Below are 21,590 nucleotides of genomic sequence, written 5' to 3'. Positions count from 1 at the left end.
TTTGCCACTCCAATCTGTTTTTAAGGTTAGGTCAGCAAGTTACAGCACTCGGGTCAAGAGTTGGAAAGCCTGATTCCCAAAACCACCCTTAATGTTCAGAAGTTTCTCACAAAAACATTTAGGTCAGTAAATTGTCAGCAGACAAATTTAGGAGACAGGAGCCAAAGCATTTTGGGTGCACTGGAAGGGAATGACCTTTATAGTGTGCGTGCACATTATTATGTAGGCCATATCAGGTGATTAGGGTGAACATATTTTCAAACATATAGCAAAGATATATGTGTACACATGTTTTTGGCGATTAATAGAGAACTCACTTCTTATAATCGCCTGACGCAGTAAATCCAGCAGCAGGGGCTGACGCCTGCGGAGGTCGCTCCAGCACCGCTGGAGCTGGACGATGCTGCAGGATTTATGATATCACAGGCGGAGGTGTCTGCGGACCCACTGGTATGCCCGCAGCTTGACCTCGTTCGAGATATAGCGGCCCGAGGGCACCTTATCCATGCCCTCGGTCAGCGCTCTCAACTCCCGCCGGCTGAAGATTGCGGCCCTCATTTTCTCTACCACTCTTCCTCTCACAAAATGGAAGTATTCTGCGCTGTGATTGGTTCTCTCAGCACGTATGGCCGCTCTAATGTCACACGCGGATCTTTCAGACACCTGTGTGTGTAATGGTTGCCTCTCCCACCAAAAACAAGGCGGCCGTCGCGGATGAGTATGAGTATGAATATTGCAAAAAATTGTACATTTGTAGTACACAATATTAATTGTGGTGGTGGCTGAATTTCACAATAAGCTTAAATTTCTATTCACAATCTGGGGTTGCCACTCAGAAAATTGGATTGTGATATAAGTGACTTTACTGTGTTGATAACGTGATAAACATTGTTATGATTTTGAAAGTGCAGAGTGGTAGTATTAGCAGAATGTTGAAGTAGTTGTTGTAGGCCAATGAGGTAAAAATATAGTGGCCTAAGTCACTGATGGTGAAATATTGAAGCAACAATGATTATTAGATTAAGGGGCATTTGCTTGATACATATGTGGAAGTTTGCTAAATGCTACCTTTAAGGGGGTGGCTGGGCTTACAATCTTTAATTGCACCTGACTGTTTGCATTGCCAATAAATACACTCCTTTTCTTTTCAATAGCAATATGTCTGATGCAGGCCCCTGTGTATAGAGCCCAAAATATGAGAATTGTGTCGATGTCCCAATATTTATGGACTTGACTGTATGCCTACAGTATGTGTAATACACTAGATCTATGTCTCCAATCACTTCTCTCAGCAATGTTCCAGAGCCAGTGATCTAACTGAACTACATGAACTAACTGAGCCAAATGAGCCAAATGAACTAAATGAGCCAAATGAACTACTAAGTAAAATGAGCCAAATGAACTACTGAGTCAAATGAGCCAAATGAACTGCTTAGTCAAATGAGCCAAATTAACTAATATTTTGAACTAATCTTTTGACTGAACTAGATCAAAATGAACTAATCTCCAAAATGAACTAGATTTCCCATCACTAGGGCCTGCATTCTCCAGAGTTAATAGGGTGCACAGCCCACCACAGAGCACGTGAACTCCTGCTTGTAACACTGCCCGGCGGTCTGCATGTGACTGAGTTCCGGGCGTGTTTAGGGTGATCGCAGACGAGTCTGCAGCAGCACACGGCTTCTCTCGGCCGCTTGCAGGCTCGCTGCTGTGTAAAATGGAAAGAAGGGGTGGGGCATGAGTGAGGTTGCCAGAAACTACATGAAAGCCATCACTCAGCCACGCTGGCGGGTCAATGGTCCAACGAGGACAGGGCATATCAACTGGGACAAAAAAATTTAAAAGGCTAAGGTAAGAAATGTGTATGGGGACAAGAGCAACAGTTATATAAGGTAATAAGGTAAATAGGAAGAAAAAGAGAAAAACTTGAGGTAAAAAGCAAGGGAATACAGAATACACAGAAAGAGGAACGAGAGAGGGTATAGAACAAGAAGTAGCAGAAAATCGAATAACAAAACCAACAATATACTACAATAAGCACAAAGATGCTAAGCCTGAGCTAGGATGCTTCATATCCAAAGATCCAGGAAACAAGAGATCCAGCCCCAACTGTGAGTATGATTTATAGAAAACAACCATACCCCTGCCATTAGATAAAACGGTGGCTGTGAAATGTAAATTTAACCCTTAAGGGGTAAGTGCTGACAATAACATAAAAACAATATTTTAATTGCATTCAGATTATGGCTTCACTTAAACTATTCTCAGCAATTTAAAGTACAATTAAGGTAAACTAAACAGTAATTTAGTAGCTTAATCTAAGTTGAAATGAAAAGTGTGTGGTCCTAATGTGAAAGTAGGTTGGACTTTGAAGGGACATTTCACTTTTACACGTTTTTAAGTGCCTCCGCCAAACTTGGCACAGGTTGATTTTGGATGTTTGGAGCGGCAGACTTTTTTAAGGAAAAAAATGTTTCTGAAAGATTCTGATAAAATTTGGTATGTCAGTGTTTTCAGTACTACTTTTTATTCTCTGTATTTGTGTTTCCTGTTTGTTGATGGTGATGTCTAATGGGAGAAGAGTAGATGAGGCAAGGAAGATTAAGTCAGGAAGTAGTATAAGAGGGTGGAGATGAGTCAGGGGCACAGTGTAGTAGGCAAGCTGGAAAAACTAAGTCTGGCCACAGTGTCAGATTTAGTCATGAAGAAAATGTTCTGATCATTTCAAGCTTTATTCCATGCTAAGTCCACATTTTGAGCACCCAAGCTGCCAAACCTCAATTGGCCGAAAACGCCAGATGTGTGCAGGGGTGTGCTCAGCTGTCAGTGTGGTGGGTCTTTTATAAAGGACCATGGATAACAGCCTCAAATGATTCTCCAACATTAAAAGGAGGGTTAAAATAAAAATAGGAGAGGAAAGTAGAGCAGCATCTTGTTCGTCGTCCTTTAGTGATCGAATATGTCAGTTATGAAGAGGAATTAAAGCAACTTCTACTGAGGTAGATAGTAATGTCCAGCATACGGATAGGACACTGTCCCAACATCAGTCTAGTGTATATAATACATACTTGACCCTTCAACCCCTGTAAAAAAATAAAAAATAATAATATATATAAAAGCTAATACGTGTCTTACAGTCCATGCACATTTGATTATACATGTAAGTATTTGACTATTTCTTGTGTAAGACCTGTTTTTGTTGCAGAACATAAACCTATTTTACATGCAGGAAAAAATAATCAATATATTATCTCATGGTTCATTCTACAGGTGTTCATTAAACGCACGAAGAACAATAAATAATCCTTCATTTTGATGAGGATGAACCTTTACCACCTGTGCAAGAAGAACAGCAGTGTGCTGAGGAATCCACTATGCCTGCACAAGCTGCCTCTAATCTAGAAATGGTACTTTGTGTTGTGGGCATCCACTAGATCCCAGCAAGAGGGTGTGGTGAGTGGGCGCAAGGGCGGGGAAAATACTGCCATTTTGACCCCGACCTGTGAAAAAATTGGCATTATGTCAGGGGGCTGGGCCAAAATTACACGACTCACCGCACATCCGGGAGAGTTGGCAAGTATGGATGTATGGGAGTTTCGTGAGGTTTTCAAAAAATGAATGGACGGATAAAATAGACACAAGCCTTAATTAAGTATAAGATGCAACATTAATCAGTATATGTGCAAGGGTCTGACATTGACATCACACAAAATAGAAATCCAGTACCTTCTGCATTCATAGAAACTTAGTCCAGCTGACTACAGCAATTAATTAACTGGTGCTACCAGAGAGATTAACTCTGATATTGTCTCTGCCTCTGGGCAAATCCAATGTGCTATTACATGAAACATACCTGGATCATCTCCATCTCCAGAAAGTAACCAAACAACCAAGCACAACAGCAGCATCAGTGCATACAACTCCACCCAGGCACAGTCTGCAGACTAAGAGGGGGGAGATGCGCAGGACCCAGTACACATAGCATTCTAGCAGTAAACATAAAAATTCAAAAATAAATTTAATTATAAGTATCCACATGTTTATAAGTGTTGATATACAATATTACACATATAATTAATAGAACACATTTCAAACATTCAAAAAGTGCCTTTTAGTTACGCTTACCAACCACAGTATAATCAATCTTTTTGTGGTTTTTATAAAACACAAATATTTTGATAGCTATTACTTTTTATGGGTATTAATGTTAATATGCTATCACTATAGGCTGCATATTTGTATTTACACTACACATACTAGGTTTAGGATGATAGAGGTATATGCCACAAAGTAGCCATCACCAATGAGGAATGCTCTAAAATAAAGGAACAAATCGGTATGTTGTTTATTTGTATACAAATTACAATAACTAATGTTAAGTACACTTTATTAAACCAAATACTTACATGTAAGGTAGTTTTGAATGAGTCTCCTTCTGACCTGACCCCCCTCCCCCTTTGCATTGTCCACTTGAGCTGATGGTAAGAGCTCCCCTGCTTCCTCACTGTTTACTGCATTTGGTATATGTATAATTTGAATGGGGGGTCAAATTATGCAGCATACAGCAAGCCAACATGATATCTGCCACATTGGAAGGGGCATAGAGCGTACACTTTCGGATTTCTCGAGGCACTTGAATCTTGTCTTCAATAAACCAAAAGTATTTTTTATCACACGTCACAGCTCATTATATCTATGCTGGGCAGGAGTCTATGGAGGCAACAGTGGTGTCACTAACCAGAAGTGACACCTGTATCCTGAGTTACCTAGATTGAAACACAAAATACATATTACACTTAGGGGGGTATTCAATTGTTAGCGAGATCGCTGAAATACTCGCGCTCCAAAAATATTACCGTCAATACGGTAATATTGCGCGTAAATACCGTTAATACGGTAATTTACTTGCTGGATTTCAGCTCGCAGCTCAGGGAGGTGTTAATATGTTAAAAAAGTGCCAAAATGGGTAATAGTTATAAATGGGAAAAAAAGTTACATATGCTAATATCCATTTAGTAAACTTATATTATGAGTATCAGACAGGAGTGGGTCCTTTTTATAGGTATTATAGGCCATTTTTGCAATCTCGCCTATCAGTATTGCAGTGTATATTGCATTGTATGATGTATAATTGAGTTTTACTCTTTAATTAATCTTTTTAAATTTCAAATGTATTCTCTTACACACTAATTGGAAAATATGTATATTCTCTTCACAGTAATATAATTTCACCCACATTCATTTGCATCTCATATGTAAATATGCCTCTTTCTTTTTCATTGATAAGAGTGCACCCATGGTGTAACTTCACTCTCCAGACAGCTCACAGACCAATCCAGCAGCTTATTAGCACATTTGTTCTTGTATCAAATATGAAATTACTGATATCAATATTTCTGTTTCTCAATACCTTCATGTGTAAGTCACTAATTGATCTGTGGCTAATGTGATGCTCTCTGGCACCTAACATTGTTCATTAAGTAATGTCTTCTTGTATCTTCCAGATGCCATTTCACAGGTAACCCTGACAGAGTTTGGTCCAGGAACAGTGAAACCTTCTGGAAACCTCCAGCTTTCTTGCAAACTTTCCACTTCTTTAAGTGGTTCCTGGTGGCACTGGATCCGCCAACCCTACAATGGTGGTCTGGAGTGGTTGGGACAAATACATTATGATGGAAGTACTTACTATTCTCAGACACTGCGCAGCCGTCTCACAGTAACAAGAGATAACTCCAAGAATGAAATTTATCTCCAAGTAACTACTGTGAAGTCAGATGACTCAGGGATGTATTACTGTGCAAGGGGCACAGTGAAAAGGAGAAGTGAAACGTGTGGAAAAAAACACACAAAATGTTCACATAAAGAGAAACGGATTCAAAGAAGATGTCAGTAGTCTAAACTGCTCATGAGAAAGTAACGGACAGCAACACAGTGTTAGTCCAAGGGTGTGTTATTCCTATTCACTAGCTAGCCATTGACCTTTCTGTGGGACAGATTGGAAGCAACTTAGCCCAAGGCAGATCATCATCATCATCACCATTTATTTATATAGCGCCGCTGATTCCGCAGAGCTGTACAGAGAACTCACTCACATCAGTCCCTGCCCCATTGGAGCTTACAGTCTAAATTCCCTAATGTACACACACAGACAGACAGAGAGAGAATAGGGTCAATTTTGATAGCAGCCAATTAACCTACCAGTATGTTTTTGGAGTGTGGGAGGAAACCGGAGCACCCAGAGGAAACCCACGCAAACACGGGGATAGGCATAACTATTGCTGGAACTGGCACAGTACCATGAGGAGCCACAGAAGCTTGAGATGCCAAGCAGCCACAGCTTTTGAGCCTGCCAGAAGAGACGCATACCACTTTGAGAGTAAGTACAGTGGGAGACAGTGCTGAGGAGCAAATGGTGTTAACTACATGAGATGAAAAGAGCTGCAAGTCTCATAGACAAATGCTTCTTAATAGAGAGCTGACAACCTTACCGAGAGACTTGTTCAAATAGCTGTTCATCTTTCAGGAGTAGCTGAATCCAGCGTTGTTCTTGTTGTCTGCAAAATATCCTGTTTGATTTTTCTTGCCCGAAGCTCCTGCTGCTGGTATTGTGAAAAATATCACTTTATTGCCATTCAGAGAGGAGAATCACAGGGGAACCATTCAGGCATTTGATATGTGTATACTGTGCCCTCCAGGTTTTCAGAACTGTTCATTATCAAAGGTTATTAACCTACCAAATACTGCATTAGGCAACTACTACATATAGCCAAAGGGACTACTCACCCCTTTTTCCATTGCACTTATTTACCCTTACTTTTATTCAAAGGACAGTACTTCTTGTTTTTGATAAATCTTCAGTTATTACATGACCTGGGAATACTAGCCACCTAATTGTCTTGTTCATATTCACAATTATTGGTACTACAACACCCACCCTTATTATCTCCATCACAGTGACAGTTGTCTTCTTCAGTATTGTTACTTTGGAGTAATTGTTAACTACCAGAGACTTATTGTTATTCTTCCAAGTTGTTATATTCATTATTATTACAAAAGTTGTCAATAATACATTTTGCTACCTCATCTTCTTTATATTCATTGAAGTTTAGCGCCCCTCTGCCCAGCAAGTGCATTGAAGTACCCCATCTTCTTCATATTCAAGGAACTAGATATGATTCAGAATGTGCACTTAGCAGGAGTTGCCTTCTTTATTTCGCCTATGTCATTTCAGGGTGTGCTCATGTTACGAGCCGCGGCGGTGCCCAGCCGCCGGGACTCCCCTACCTCCGTCCCGGCCGTCGCTATGACGACCGGGACGTCACTTTCGGGGGCTCGTCCCGGCCGTTGCCTAGGCAACGGTCGGGATGCTGAGTTAGAGAGCACCGCGTCCCAGCAGGGAGAACTGCTGGGCGCGTGCGCAACTAGGTAGCCTGTGGGCTAATTAATGCAGGGGGCTGTATACTTGCAGAGCTAGGCTCTGATTCGTTGGGGTCAGTATTTAAGGCAATGAGGTCTGCTACCTCATTGCCGGTTATAGCTTCTGTTTGCCAGTCTGCTGATCTGCTCCCAGCCTTGTTCCTGTTCTACTGGCTACCCGTGTATGACCTTTTGCCTGGATTTTGACCCTGCCTGTGTTTCTCGTGACCTTGACCTCTGGCTTGAATACCGACCTCCCTGTCTGCTCGTGACCCCTGACCTTGGTTTGTTTATCGGATCTGCTACCTGCTGCTGGCCCTTGACCCCTGCTTGGACCTTACTCTGCCTGCCTGGGTTCTCCCCAGCCGGTACACACTTCACGACCCTCTGTCAGTCTGCAGCCCAGTCTGTCCCCACCATCAGGGGCTCCAGTGAATACCTGATTGACAGAGTAGATTGTGGGTTGTAATGTGCCGGCTGGAGGGGTTCCTAACATTATAACCGGCCCACACAAGGAGACGAGGTTGGAATGGATGCAAGCGGATCCACACCGTCTCCGGCACAAGCCATAGCAGGCCATGTTGAGTCCTTGTACCAGATGATCCAGGGATTGGCTGAGCGTTTGTCCGTTCAGGAAGAACTTGCAAAACCCTCACAATCCACTTCAGAACCCATCTGTGAACCTAAAATGAATTTACCGGATCGGTTCTCCAGAAATAGATCCCTGTTCCGGAGCTCTATTTTCGGCTGAGACCCCGCTCTTCCGGTTCAGAGCAGCAAAGAGTCGGGATTATCATTTCCCTCTTACAGGGTGACCCCCAGTCCTGGGCCTTTTTCTTGCCGCAGACCAGTCCTGCCATGCAGTCAGTGGATGCTTTCTTCGAGGCATTGGGTCTATTATATGATGACCCGGATCGAATGGCTTCCGCTGAAGCCCATCTTCGGGCCTTGAAACAAGGCCGGTGGTCGGCAGACGAATACTGCGCTGAATTTCGTAGATGGTCATCCGACAGTGGATGGAATGACCCTGCCTTACGGAGTCAGTTTCGTCTAGGTCTGTCGGAACAGATTAAAGACTCTTTGGTGCAATTCCCGACTCCTACCTCATTGGAGGATCTGATGCACCTCGCCATTAAAATTGACAGAAGAATTAAGGAACGCAAGTTTGAGAAGGAGGCATCTTCTCTTCCATCTGCCTTGATTCCTGCTGTCACGGATGACGAGGAGCCTATGCAACTTGGAGCGTATCGTCTCTCCCCTGAGGAAAGAGACAGGAGGCGATCACAAGGCCTATGTCTTTATTGCGGCACTAAGGGGCACTTCTCCCATTCCTGCCCTAATAAGTCGGGAAAAGAGCATGCCTAGGGAACAAGGGGAAGGTTCACCTAGGTCTGCAAATTGTTTCCTCAAAAAATGCTGTGTTAATCCCTGCACAACTCACGTCTAGTGCCGGTTCGGTGAACCTGTCGGCCTTCATTGACAGTGGAGCTGCAGGTAACTTCCTCAACATCGGGTTTGCTCGCTCTGCTGGAATTCCGCTGATTAAACTCAAATCTGCCATTACGGTATGTGGCTTAGATGGTAGTCCATTGCCAGGCGGCAAGATTACCTGGGAGACCCCGCTACTACAATTGAACATTGGAGCTCTCCACTCGGAATCCATATTCTTATTCCTTATCGAATGTCCGTCAGTTCCCTTGATTCTGGGCCACCCTTGGCTATCCCATCATAACCCTGTCATGGATTGGGTAAAAGGAGAAATTGTCCATTGGAGCTCTTATTGTACACAGTCTTGCTTGACACTACCTCTGCGTGTGGTTCAGTCTATTCCGGAGCAGCTTCCCTCACAGTATCATGAGTTTTGGGATGTCTTCTCCAAAAAGGCTGCTGATACACTATCACCGCACCAGGAATTTGACTGTGCCATCGAGCTAATTCCGGGTTCTAAATTACCCAAGGGACGCTTGTACTCTCTCTCCGGTCCAGAGACCAAATCCATGCAGGAGTACATATACGAAAACCTGGAGAAAGGCTTCATCAGGCCATCCAAGTCTCCAGTAGGAGCAGGGTGCTTCTTTGTATCCAAAAAGGACGGTGGACTCAGGCCCTGTATCGACTACCGAGGGCTGAACCTCATCACGGTTAAGAACACCTATCCCCTGCCTCTCATCTCCGTACTTTTTGACCAATTAAGAGGGGCAACTATCTTCACAAAAATTGATCTCCGTGGTGCATATAACTTCATACGTATAAGAGCAGGTGATGAGTGGAAGACGGCCTTCAACACGCTTTCGGGCCACTACGAGTATCTGGTCATGCCATTTGGCCTTAGTAATGCCCTTGCAGTATTCCAGGATTTGATTAATGAGGTGTTACGTGAGTTTCTGGGACACTTCGTTGTTGTTTACTTGGACGACATTCTGATATATTCAGAGTCATTGTCGATACACCAGGATCATGTCAGACAAGTCCTACAAAAATTACGGGAACATCATCTTTATGCTAAACTCGAAAAGTGCGAGTTCGAGGTCCAGAAGGTATCCTTTCTGGGTTTTATAATCTCCTCAGAAGGTTTTTCCATGGACCCAACCAAGGTCCAAGCAATCCTGGACTGGGTACAACCGAATAACCTCAAGGCGGTCCAGAGATTCCTGGGATTCGCCAATTACTAAAGGAGATTTATTGGCGGCTTTGCTGATATCGTGGCTCTGATTGTCACCTTGACTCGCAAGGGAAGTGATCCAGCTAATTGGTCTCCACAAGCAATAATGGCATTTGAAACCCTAAAGAAAGGCTTCGTGTCTGCTCAGGTCCTTAGACACCCGGATCCTAAGGTACTATTTATTCTTGAAGTTGATGCCTCTGACGTCGGTGCCGGGGCCATCTTGTCACAAAAAGATCCTCATACTCACCGCTTCCATAGTGTGCCTATTTTTCCCGTCAGTTCTCCTCAGTGGAAACCAACTATGATGTTGGAAATCGAGAGCTGTTAGCAATTAAATGGGCCTTTGAGGAATGGCGACATTGGTTGGAAGCCGCTGCACACCAGATCTCCGTTATTACGGATCATAAGAATCTACAGTATATACAGACGGCCAAACGATTGAACCCTCGAAAGGCTCGTTGGTCGCTGTTCTTCACCCGTTTTAGCTTTATAATCACCTACCGTCCAGGTTCTAAAAATGTCCGGGCAGACGCCCTGTCCAGAAGTTTCCTGGCACACCATGCTGCAGTTACTAGTTCAGAGCCTATTGTTCCTGTGTCTATGATCCATGCCGGGTTAACCCAAGACCTGAGCTGTACCTTACAAAGGTTTCAGAGATTAGCTCCTGATAATACTCCGGTAGGATGCTTGTTTGTCCCAGTTCATCTAAGGAAGGCAGTCCTTGCTGAAGCACACAATAATCAGACTGCTGGACATCCTGGAGTCTTCAAAACAGTGGAAATCCTTTCCCGTACAGTATGGTGGCCCTCTTTGTCCGCTGACGTCGAGAGTCACGTCCTGTCTTGCGAAGTTTGTGCCAGGAACAAAGTTCCCAGGACTCGCCCGGTAGGTCAATTGGTTCCGTTGGCCACTCCTGCAAAACCTTGGACACATTTGTCCATGGACTTTATAGTTGGCCACTATCTGCCGGACACAATACCATTTGGGTTGTGGTAGACCGGTTCAGCAAAATGTCACATTTCATTCCGTTAACCAGGCTTCCTACTGCTCGAGATTTGGCCGTCTTATTTATTCAACAAATTTTCTGTCTCCATGGACTCCCTACTGACATCGTCTCCTATCGGGGTTCTCAGTTCATAGCGCAGTTCTGGAAATCCTTCTGTACCCTCCTCGGAATCAAAATCAGTTTGTCATCCGCATACCACCCTCAGTCAAATGGGCAGACTGAAAAGGTTAACCAGTCCTTAGAGAAGTTTTTACGATGCTACACATTGGAGTTCCATGACAACTGGTCCTCCTTGTTACCCTGGGCGGAATTTGCCTGTAACAATTCCTGTCACTCATCTACCAAAACCTCTCCATTTTTTTGCAATTATGGTTTTCACCCCAGATCTAACTCTTTGTATTCACTCAAGTCCATTGGTGTCCAGGAGATCCGCTCCACTGCCAGGGATCTCAGAGTTATCTGGAGGAAAGTACACTCATCATTGAAACAAGCCTCACTTATTGCAAAAAAAAATTCGGACCGCCACCGTACCACCTGCTCCCTTAAGGTGGGCCAGAAAGTGTGGCTGTCTACAAAAAATATCAGGCTCAGATAGCCTTGCAAGAAGTTGGGCCCTAAGTTCATCGGGCCGTTTTCTATCATTAAGCAAGTGAATTTTGTCGCATTCAGATTAAAAATTCCGGGCTCATTGAGGATCCCCAACACGTTTCATTGTTCGCTGTTGAAGCCGGTACTATATCCTGGTCAAGACCAGTCTTCAAGTGTGCCTGGGAGAGGTTCCAGCGGGCCACAAAGATTCGTGGTTCAAAGGATCCTTGATTCTAAAAAAGTACAAGGGCAGGTGCATTTCCTAGTGCAGTGGAGGAATCGCGGGTTAGAAGAGCGTTCTTGGGTTCCGCAGAGACAACTCCATGCCCCTAAACAGTTGAAGGAGTTTTTCAGGAAATTTCCCAGAAAACCTGGATGTCGGGGTCCCTCGACCCTCCTCAAGGGGGGGTACTGTCACCGCCGCGACTCCCCTACCTCCGTCCCCGCCGTCGCTATGACAACCGGGACGTCACTGCCTAGGCAACGGTCGGGACGCTGAGTGAGAGAGCGCCGCGTCCCAGCAGGGAGAACTGCTGGGCGCGTGCGCAACTAGGTAGCCTGTGGGCTAATTAATGCAGGGGGCTGTATACTTGCAGAGCTAGGCTCTGATTCGTTGGGGTCAGTATTTAAGGCAATGAGGTCTGCTACCTCATTGCCGGTTATAGCTTCTGTTTGCCAGTCTGCTGATCTGCTCCCAGCCTTGTTCCTGTTTGCTGAAATTCTACTGACTACCCGTGTATGACCTTTTGCCTGGAATTTGACCCTGCCTGTGTTTCTCGTGACCTTGACCTCTGGCTTGAATACCGACCTCCCTGTCTGCTCGTGACCCCTGACCTTGGTTTGTTTATCGGATCTGCTACCTGCTGCCGGCCCTTGACCCCTGCTTGGACCTTACTCTGCCTGCCTGGGTTCTCCCCAGCCGATACACACTTCACGACCCTCTGTCAGTCTGCAGCCCAGTCTGTCCCCACCATCAGGGGCTCCAGTGAATACCTGATTGACAGAGTAGATTCCGGGTTGTGTTGTCCCGGCTGGAGGGGTTCCTAACAGCTCATATGTGTAAGTAAGAGTGACATCTCTTTTAAAACCACGTTAGCCCATGAGCTTAGCAAAGTGTAACTTTTAACAATGTATTGGTACGCTGCTCCTTTCTGGATGCCTATCATAAAGATAAAACTCTGCTTAGAAGTTCTTAATTTTTTATTTAATAACGAGAGCCATTATTATTACTAACGGAATATATTGAAACCTTTTTATAGATCTCTATACTAATTGATAAAAAAGTACAATGGTTTTAGCATCCCACCACTAAGGAAGTTCAAATCAGTTTGAATATCCTCTTTCCTGTGTGAATGTATCAGTTACAAATGACAACACTAAAAGTGTTTGTATAGTTTGTTAGTGTAAGATGATAACAATGATTAAATAATTTGAGTCACATAGCTATTTATAGAGAGCAGAGAGGTAGCAGAAGCAGTTCCAGGTTTCATTACAGTATTATCAGGCTGTTAGAATTGCTGTAGTGTGGTTTGTAACTTATAATAAGATTAGCTAGTGCTACAATGTAGCACTGCTGTAGTTACAGCTACCTTTTGTTATTAAAGGGTCTGATCAGATAATAGAAGCTTAGTCTATGCTTTATTGGTTACATATACAGGGGTTTACTGAGGTGGAAGGTGCTTGAGGACAAATTTTGCGTAATTACTTCACTCCCCCGGCTTTCGCTTGAAGATCTCTGAGTCGTTTGGGCGTGACTTGAGCATTACTTACTTGAGTTTAGGCAACTACGTGATTATTGTTCTGATTCGATTAAAACCGCAAGGCATGGTTTTGTAACATTGCATACAAATGACTGTTTCTAAAATATCAGATTGATTTGGTCTGCTTTATTATTGCAGTTAGCTGTTATTGCTGTTGACATCTGTATTCCTCCGGTGATCTCTGCTGCTCCTTGATAACAGCAGCTGCCACCGCACATGGGGAACAACTGCCCTGGTTCTTTTTACAGCAGCGAGCAGGACACTAAAGAAGAACACCAGGCTACATATAGTTACTGTACTCCAAATAGACAAATAACCATAAAAGCGCCTGACAGCACAAAAAGAAATAATACACATTGAAGGACAGTTATGGTTGCCAGCCGGTGACTTTTAAGATTTCTACAGTCACTGGTTTATGTTTCTTGTCTCTGCCTTCTGTTGTTTCCCTTCATTCCAACCCGTAGCTGCATAAAAATGCAAGTTGCCAATGACTGATATTTATTATCGGTGGCTGATAATGATGACGCCTAACGATTGTCATTCGCACTTTCCCCACCAATTGTTATCATTTGTATTATGTGTTCCCCTCTTAGATTGCAAGCTCAATTGGGCAGAGCCATTTTTAACTTCTGTTTTATGTCACTGTATGTATTTTCTGGGTGCCACATCATAATTTCTTCCATGTGAAAATATCAACAAACCCTCCCCTCCCCCCAAAAAAAAGAGTTTAAAAAAATTAACACAGATTGCTGCAGTTAGCACTAAAATGCAACAGCCTTCTCTAGTCAGAGACACTCCTACACTGTATTCCCTGACTGCCTCTGCTTTACACATACTCACTATCTTCTTCTGCGTAATATGTCAGCTCTTTGCAAATTAAAAGATAACAATAATAATTTGGTTGTGGAAATGGTGTAGTGAGTTAAAGTTCTATTACAACATTAAGGACTATTGTCTCAATTAAAATAGTTTCAATTGTTTCATCGGTCACTTCCTGTTCACACAAGAAACATTGCACTGTGAGAGAGAGGAGGAGCCGAATATGGGAGCAATTTTTTCACTGCAGATTTAATAGGTTTCATCCCACTCTCTCAATAGTTTTTTTTATGATGTCTGGGAGAGATGTTGATTGGGAAGGGGTATGGTGAGGTTGGTATATTCAGTAATCTCTAAAGATGTGCCAAAGGTGAATTGTAGCTGGATTCATGTCTGGAAGCAAATGTCACAGGTTACATCTTAGCCTCTGGTTTCAGTAAGAGACATGGACTGTGACCACCAATGTTGAACTTCAAGTGCCACTTCTCCCCTGCTAGTGCTTCCTCTGAGGTTCACGTTGGTGTGGTAAACTGTATGATATGGTGATGATTTTCCTTGAGAGGTGAAAAATCAAGGCAACTTGGGGACCACTGCCACCTTCCCACTCCTTTGTGGCCCTGTAACGCCCCCTGCGGGGAAAGACAGGGACAGACGCAACACAAAAGAACTTACCTTGAAAACGATGGTCACCTCCAGTCCGCTTCCGATTTCCCAGCTGCGATCCAATCCCAGCAGATCCGCAGCCGCAGTCACCTCCAATCACGTCCCTCTGAGATAGAGACAGAGATTACGGCCGTGCCTACCAGGTAAGGGCTGGCCGAGACTACGGCAAAGAACAAGGGCACAGTCAGTCCAAGCTCCTTGCCGCCTCCTCACTTTGTTCTTGCCAAGACGCGGGGGACTACAGGCACTGAAGGCCAAGACTAATCCGAGGACTAATCCCGCCTCAAGTACCTCACACACCTGCCGGTGAGGGCCTAACCGAAAGGGGGAATCGAGCGTGATACTCACCGGGACACTCCCACTTCCGATCCGGTTCTCCTGCACCTTCCCGACTCCTGCGGATGACAAGAACACACAGCCTCCCTCTACGCTCTCCGTGAGACTAAGATGGCACCCACAAAACTGGACTGACTACAACAGCGACCCGACCCTAACAACGTTCTAATGGTCGGCAACGCAACTAAGTCAAACCACTATGACTAACTAGGTGTGGTGCACTAACGGAACTGCTCACTTACACGCTACGGGGAACACCAGCCGGTGTTCACAGACTAAACCGGAGGGCGGTTCCTAACCCCCTCACCCAGGTCGTACCAAGAAGCTGCCTTCTTGCTATGGGGTCACCCACGGACCCTAAGGACCGGTTCTTTAAGCCCGGCTGAGGCTCAGTAGAACAGCACACTAACCCGCGGGCCGACTGCCGCACGGAACAGCCGATCGAACTGAACCGCCCGACTGCCTGTACTCGGGTATCTCACACGTGTCCCTACGTCCGGAACCACAGGTCCACCTGCACGGAACCGGCCTTGAGGACCCTTGATCAGAACCACGGCCGCCCCTCGAACTGCCTCAAGGTGTGCTGCACTGCCACCAACTCACTCAGCCACCCCCCCTGGGTACCAGTGTGACCCCGGGGACCTAAGGGACAGGAAAACTACGTGTGTTCTTCCCTGACTATGTGTATGCTGGTAACTACACTTGTCCCCACAGCACGGGTTAGCACAGGAAAACCACAGGAACAAGAGCCTACCTTTAATGGGGGCCTGACGTCTTGCCCCTGGACACAATTACATAGCACACCCAAAATACTGTAATTCAACAATACCCGCCTCACAGACAGAATACAATATACAGTACTTTGTAAGCTACTTACCAGAGCACACCGCTGTTAGCCAACCAGCAGGTTGCTACAGCACCACAGGAGCCTCCGCTCTACTGTACCTCCTAACCACGTGTGCTCACCTCACACAGGACCGCGCCTACACTCACGAGGCTCCCACGCCTCTACCACACACCACCAGGGCCTTCTGCCCTTCACACCATGGGCCTCTGCCCAGCTACAAACAGAGCCTTCTGCTCTGTTTCATGGGCCTCAGCCCCCCTCTCTAACTCAGGGCTCTGAGCCTACTAACTAGGGCCTTGTGCCCTGCTACCCAGGGGTCCTGGCCCCTGCCTGAGGCCTGTAGCCTCCCTGACTGACTGAGGGCCTTGTGCCCTTAATAGCCTACGGGCTACCAGCCCCTCACCAGGCCCTGTGGCCTTCCTATGGCCTCTAGGCCACTCACTACCTAAGGGCCTTGTACACCTGGGCTCTCACGCCCCCTGTCTAACTAATAGGGGCTTGTCCCCTTTATCATCAATACTATGGCCTACTGGCCCACTAACTTCGTTGGGGCCTAGTGCCCAGGTCCCTGGGCCTTGTGCCCCTAAGTTACCGTGCCAACGGGCCTTGTGCCCGACTGTGCCCACGGGCCTAGTGCCCGAATTAACGCTGAGTATACTTACCTGCTCTGCGCAGGATACTCAACTTGCCACGCCGTCTTCTGCTTCTTTCTCCGGGTCTTCCAGACCCTCCAGCCGGCGGCGCCTCTTCTCCTCTTCGGCGCTGGATCTCCTGTTGCTGCTGGGGCGGGGGCGCTCTCAGCCCTGACAAGGAAAGAAGCCACGATACTCACCGCTGGATCGCTGGACGGGTGAGTACTTCTCCTCTTCTTTCTTCCTGCTGGGCACCATCGGGGACCTCTTCAGCCCCTCCAGGGGCACAGCGCTGGCGGACATCTTCGCCCTCTTCATGGGCACCGGCTCCAGCATCTTCTGTCCCTCCAGGGACACAGCGCTGACGGGGGTCTTCACCGGAGACACCCCCACAGCCCTATAGCATAATATGCAAGCTAATTAATATGGAAGTTGTACCTTCCAAGCACCACAAATCGGATGTAAGTGATGAAATGCCTATGGGAACAGTAGTGTTGGCAGCATGTGCCTTTTAGGCAGCATAGAGGATTTTTAATTCAAGGGTAGAGTGAATGTAGAATCAAGCCCAGGTTGTAAGCTAGGACTTCTTCTTCCACCACCTCTGTGCCATCTTCTGCTATCCAGTGTGCTGGCACATCCTCACAACTTTTCACATGGGAACTCAGAGGTAGACTAGCTCTAGGTTCCAGCCTGCGTCTGATTGGCAGAGTGGTTCCCCAGTAATAAAGAGATACATAATTTTTTGCTATTTGACTGTTTTAAACACTTTGTGCATTTGTTAATATTGTTGGGCAGATGTCATAGATCAGCTAATGATAAGCAACCTCAAAAATCAGTATAGAACTTAAGAGAGTTGCTAATGATGCAAGTAATGTGCTCAAATTTGTGTACATGCCAGATTTTGTTAATTATGAAAGTAAGGATAGGAGGCTCCAGATATTTCCAACAGGCTGCAATCTGACATTTTGTGGCACTTAATGTGTACCAAATTAGCTTTTGTTTATGTTTCAGGACAGTCCAAGAAAGTAGAGAACTCGAATAAGATATGCATGTGTTGATAATCCCATTAATAAGTGATTTAGTCTCTGTCCATACATTAGTTAGTTTTGGACAGTCCTACCATATATGTGACAGAGGGCCTTCTTGTCGGCACCCCCTCCAGCAGAATAAGGGAGTTGTGATACTACTGGGCTTAATGTATCTTTAAGAAACTTACATGCTCCACGCTTCGGCTCCGAATTGATGCCGCCCACACTGGCACATGTAAGTGGGCGGCATGGATTGCTGCAGTCATGTGACCATGGGCGGGGGATTTGAATTCTCCTTGCCTATATTATAATCGCTCTGACTCACAGCCTATGTCAGAGCAATAGGTTTTCTGTCCCTGCATCTGGCTCCCCTTATGTTCTGCGTTTGTGCTATTGCCTGTCTTCCTGTGTATGAACTCTGGCTTGCCTGACTGTGTTCTGGACCTCCTTTGTACTACGCTACTCCATTGTACCAGGCCTGTTACTGCCTTCTATCTACGGTTCCGGATTCTCCTTGGTACTGCACCAGTGTATATGTCTTTATAGTTCGCACTTTGGGCCTGATTCGTCTGCCGTTTTTGTGCTTACCATTCACAAATTTAATCTGCGCATGCCCAGAACTGGACCATATGCAACTTGATTACTAGTGATGACAGTCTCAAATGCATGCTATAACATGTACTTGCAGGAGGAATTGTAAAAATGTATTTTATGTTCAGTGGACATTAATATTATGTATAAAAAGCCTTTTTTTTTTTTTTTAAACTGTTTTGTCATTAATGCTTATATTATTAACAGGTGATATTAATTGAATAGGTTTGTTTTTTTCTGAGCATTCTTTTGCAAATTTATATTCCACATACACTATGGACAAAAGTATTCGGACGCTTGACCATTACACCAACAGGGACTGTAATGACATTGTATTCAAATACAAGTATATAAATTATACATATATATATATATATATATATATATATATATATATATATATATATATATGTATATATATATATATATATATATATATATATATATATATATATATTATTTTTTTTTATGCAAGAGGTTTCTATTAAATTTTCCAAAGTAAAAAGTATACATAGTATACATAGATAAACACTTCTCACATGGCAGTTAACTACATCCCTTACAATAGACATAAATACAATAGAAAAAAACAAGGGATATACAAGAAACAAAAAAGAGAATCAAATATGACAGTAACAGGGGTGGGCTACAACCTAGAGAGAAAGGCGAGGAAGGTAGAAAGGGAGTGGGGGAGACATTACCAGGAGCGTTCTGAGAGGGGAGGGCAGTAGTTCTTTTGGGCGGCCCATGGAAATAAGTAGATCTCTATTCTATGCTTGTTGGGGGAGTTCAGACCTTTAGCATTTACGGACAGGAACTGGACCATGGCCAAAGCTGAGAGAGGTGAGGAATATCCATTAACAAAACCTGTGAAGTATGGGCACCTGGTGATAATCTCCATAGAGCTGGTAGAGAGGGTTGGGGCCGATGGGGGAGACATCGGGAAAGGAACTATCGGGGCTAAACCACCATGGCTTTTTCCACAGAAGGTAGGAAAAAAGTGGAACAAATGCGAGGGTGTGGGCTAAGTGCTACTTATTTATAGATAAGGTCAGGTCATAGTCCAGGCCTATCCATTGGCTGGCGACAAAATCATGGTTGCAGTCGATGAGTAGAGAGAGAAAATGTCACAGCTCCAGAGGAAGCACAGGAATCCAGGGTACTCACCCTCCCAGGTGAACCAATGTAATAACCCCAATCACCTGTACAATGCAGAGTCAGCAAAAACAAAAAGGAAAGTTACTGGTTGCCTACAGTCTCTCAAAAGCCCACTAGATGGTAGGACAGGTCATTTATACACTCAAAAGTACAGAAAAGTAATTGTTACGGTAGACTGAAATTTTCCAAATGACCACTGGGTGGCTGTAAAGAGCATGGAAAGGATCAGAGGCTGTGTAAGCTACCTGAGAGCAAGGCTCCATATTGAAAGACATCTCGACTGGGAGCAGCAAATCATGTACAAAGCATACTGGCACAGTAACAGGAGCAGGTATGTGACTGTGAATCTGCCAATCTTGCACACAGGAACCAGGAGGTAGAGGGAACTGCGTATCTGAACCTACAGCAGCCAGTGGATTGTTTTTGACAGCAGGTCTCCCTGGGTGGTAGGAGGGGAACCTGCCCCCGCTGACACAGGCAATCACTTTCACTGCCACTGCTGGCAGTCTAGGCGATGTGGACAGATTCAGGGAGTCCGGCTGGGTGCCCCTACCAGATGAAAAGGATGGGGAGCCAGATGCGCTCAGGCGCAGTCAGCCAGCTAGATGTAGGTGAACCACAGCTTGGGAGACCTTTAGCAGCATAGGCACTAGACAGCCATGGAGCTCTGGGGCATAGAGAGCCCGACAACAGTGTGATGGTAGGTCACCTGTCCAGTGGTAGTGAGTTTCAGAAGATGCACAACAGCCAGCTGGTTCATGGACCGCGGGCAGGTACTTGAAGCCACGGTTTCAGAAGTGCCCTAGGCCCCAGTTCTTCCGGACGGTTCTGAGCACTGAATTTTGTCCCAGACGAGCCCAGATGGTACCGCTTGGTTCCAGGGACCAGTGTGCAATACTGGACTCGGTATCTGCTCTGCACGGTCCCAGAAAGTAAGTTAAAAAATGAGATACCCACGGAGCTGAAGACAAATGTAGCCGTCCAGTATGTTTGCCAAACCACTCACACAAATACATTTACTTTATTATGTTAATATTTGGTCCCCCTTTTGCAGTGATAACAGCTTCCACTCTTCTTGGAAGGTTTTCCACAAGATATTGGAGTGTTTCTTTGGGAATTTTTGTGTACATTTATTCTGTAGAGCATTTATGTGGTCTGGCACTAATGTTGGTTGAGAATGCCTGGCTCACAATCTCCGTTCCAGTTCATCCCAAAGGTGTTCATTGGGGTTGAGTTCAGGGCTCTGTTCGGGCCAGTCAAGTTCTTCCACACCGAAATCATCAAACCATGTCTTTGTAGTCGTTGCTTTGTGCACTGGGGCACAATTATGTTGGAATAGAAAAGGGCCTTCCCCAAACTGTTGCCACAAAGTTGGAAGCATAGCATTATCCAAAATTACTTCGTATGCTGAAGCATTAAGATTGCCCTTCACTGGAGAAAATGAGCCTAGCCCAAACCCTGAAAAACAGCCCCATACCATTAATCCTCCACGAAACTTCACAGTTGGCATGATGCAGTCAGGCAGGTATCGTTTACCCGGCAACAAAATAGCAATTGGTTAGCGCTCCCTGGGCTTGGGGGAAGGGTGATGGATGCTGCCACTATTTTAATGGGGAATAAAGCCTGAACCCCCCAAAAGACATATGCCAAAAGGAATGGAATAGGATTAGATGCAATAGGGGTGGGGTAGGTGATTGTAAAAGGGTTATAGTTTAGGGTATGGGGTTTTAATCTCCCTAATAGTCTGGCAAATGTATGGATGACTATTTAATAATGTTACTTATGAATATTACCGTCAACTCACTCCTCGCAAACTGTGATTTTACGTGGTCTTCTGCTTCGTGGCTGAGTTGTTGTTGTTTCTAAACGCTTCCACTTTCTAATAATATCACTTACAGTTGACCATGGAATATCCAGCAAAGACGACGTTTCACAAACCATCTTATTGCAATGGTGGCATCCTATCACAGTACCACGCTTGAAGTCATTGAGCTCTTCAGAATTACCCATTTTGTATCACAAATGTTTGCAAATGGAGACTGCGTGACTAGGTGCGTATACACCTCTGGCAACAGGTCTGATTG

At 45.0% G+C, this 21,590-nt stretch overlaps 1 protein-coding gene across 5 annotated transcripts in view; it reads left to right on the top strand.

Moving 5' to 3' along the window:
- LOC142157993 (uncharacterized) overlaps nt 1-21,590 on the top strand; it is a 459,198-nt gene that overhangs the window by 151,363 nt on the left and 286,245 nt on the right. The gene's annotated exons all lie outside the window — the stretch shown is intronic.

This window comes from Mixophyes fleayi, chromosome 1 (genome assembly GCF_038048845.1).
Source record: "Mixophyes fleayi isolate aMixFle1 chromosome 1, aMixFle1.hap1, whole genome shotgun sequence".
NCBI classification, from domain to species: Eukaryota; Metazoa; Chordata; class Amphibia; order Anura; family Limnodynastidae; genus Mixophyes; species Mixophyes fleayi.
This window is presented reverse-complemented; position numbering and strand designations above follow the sequence as displayed.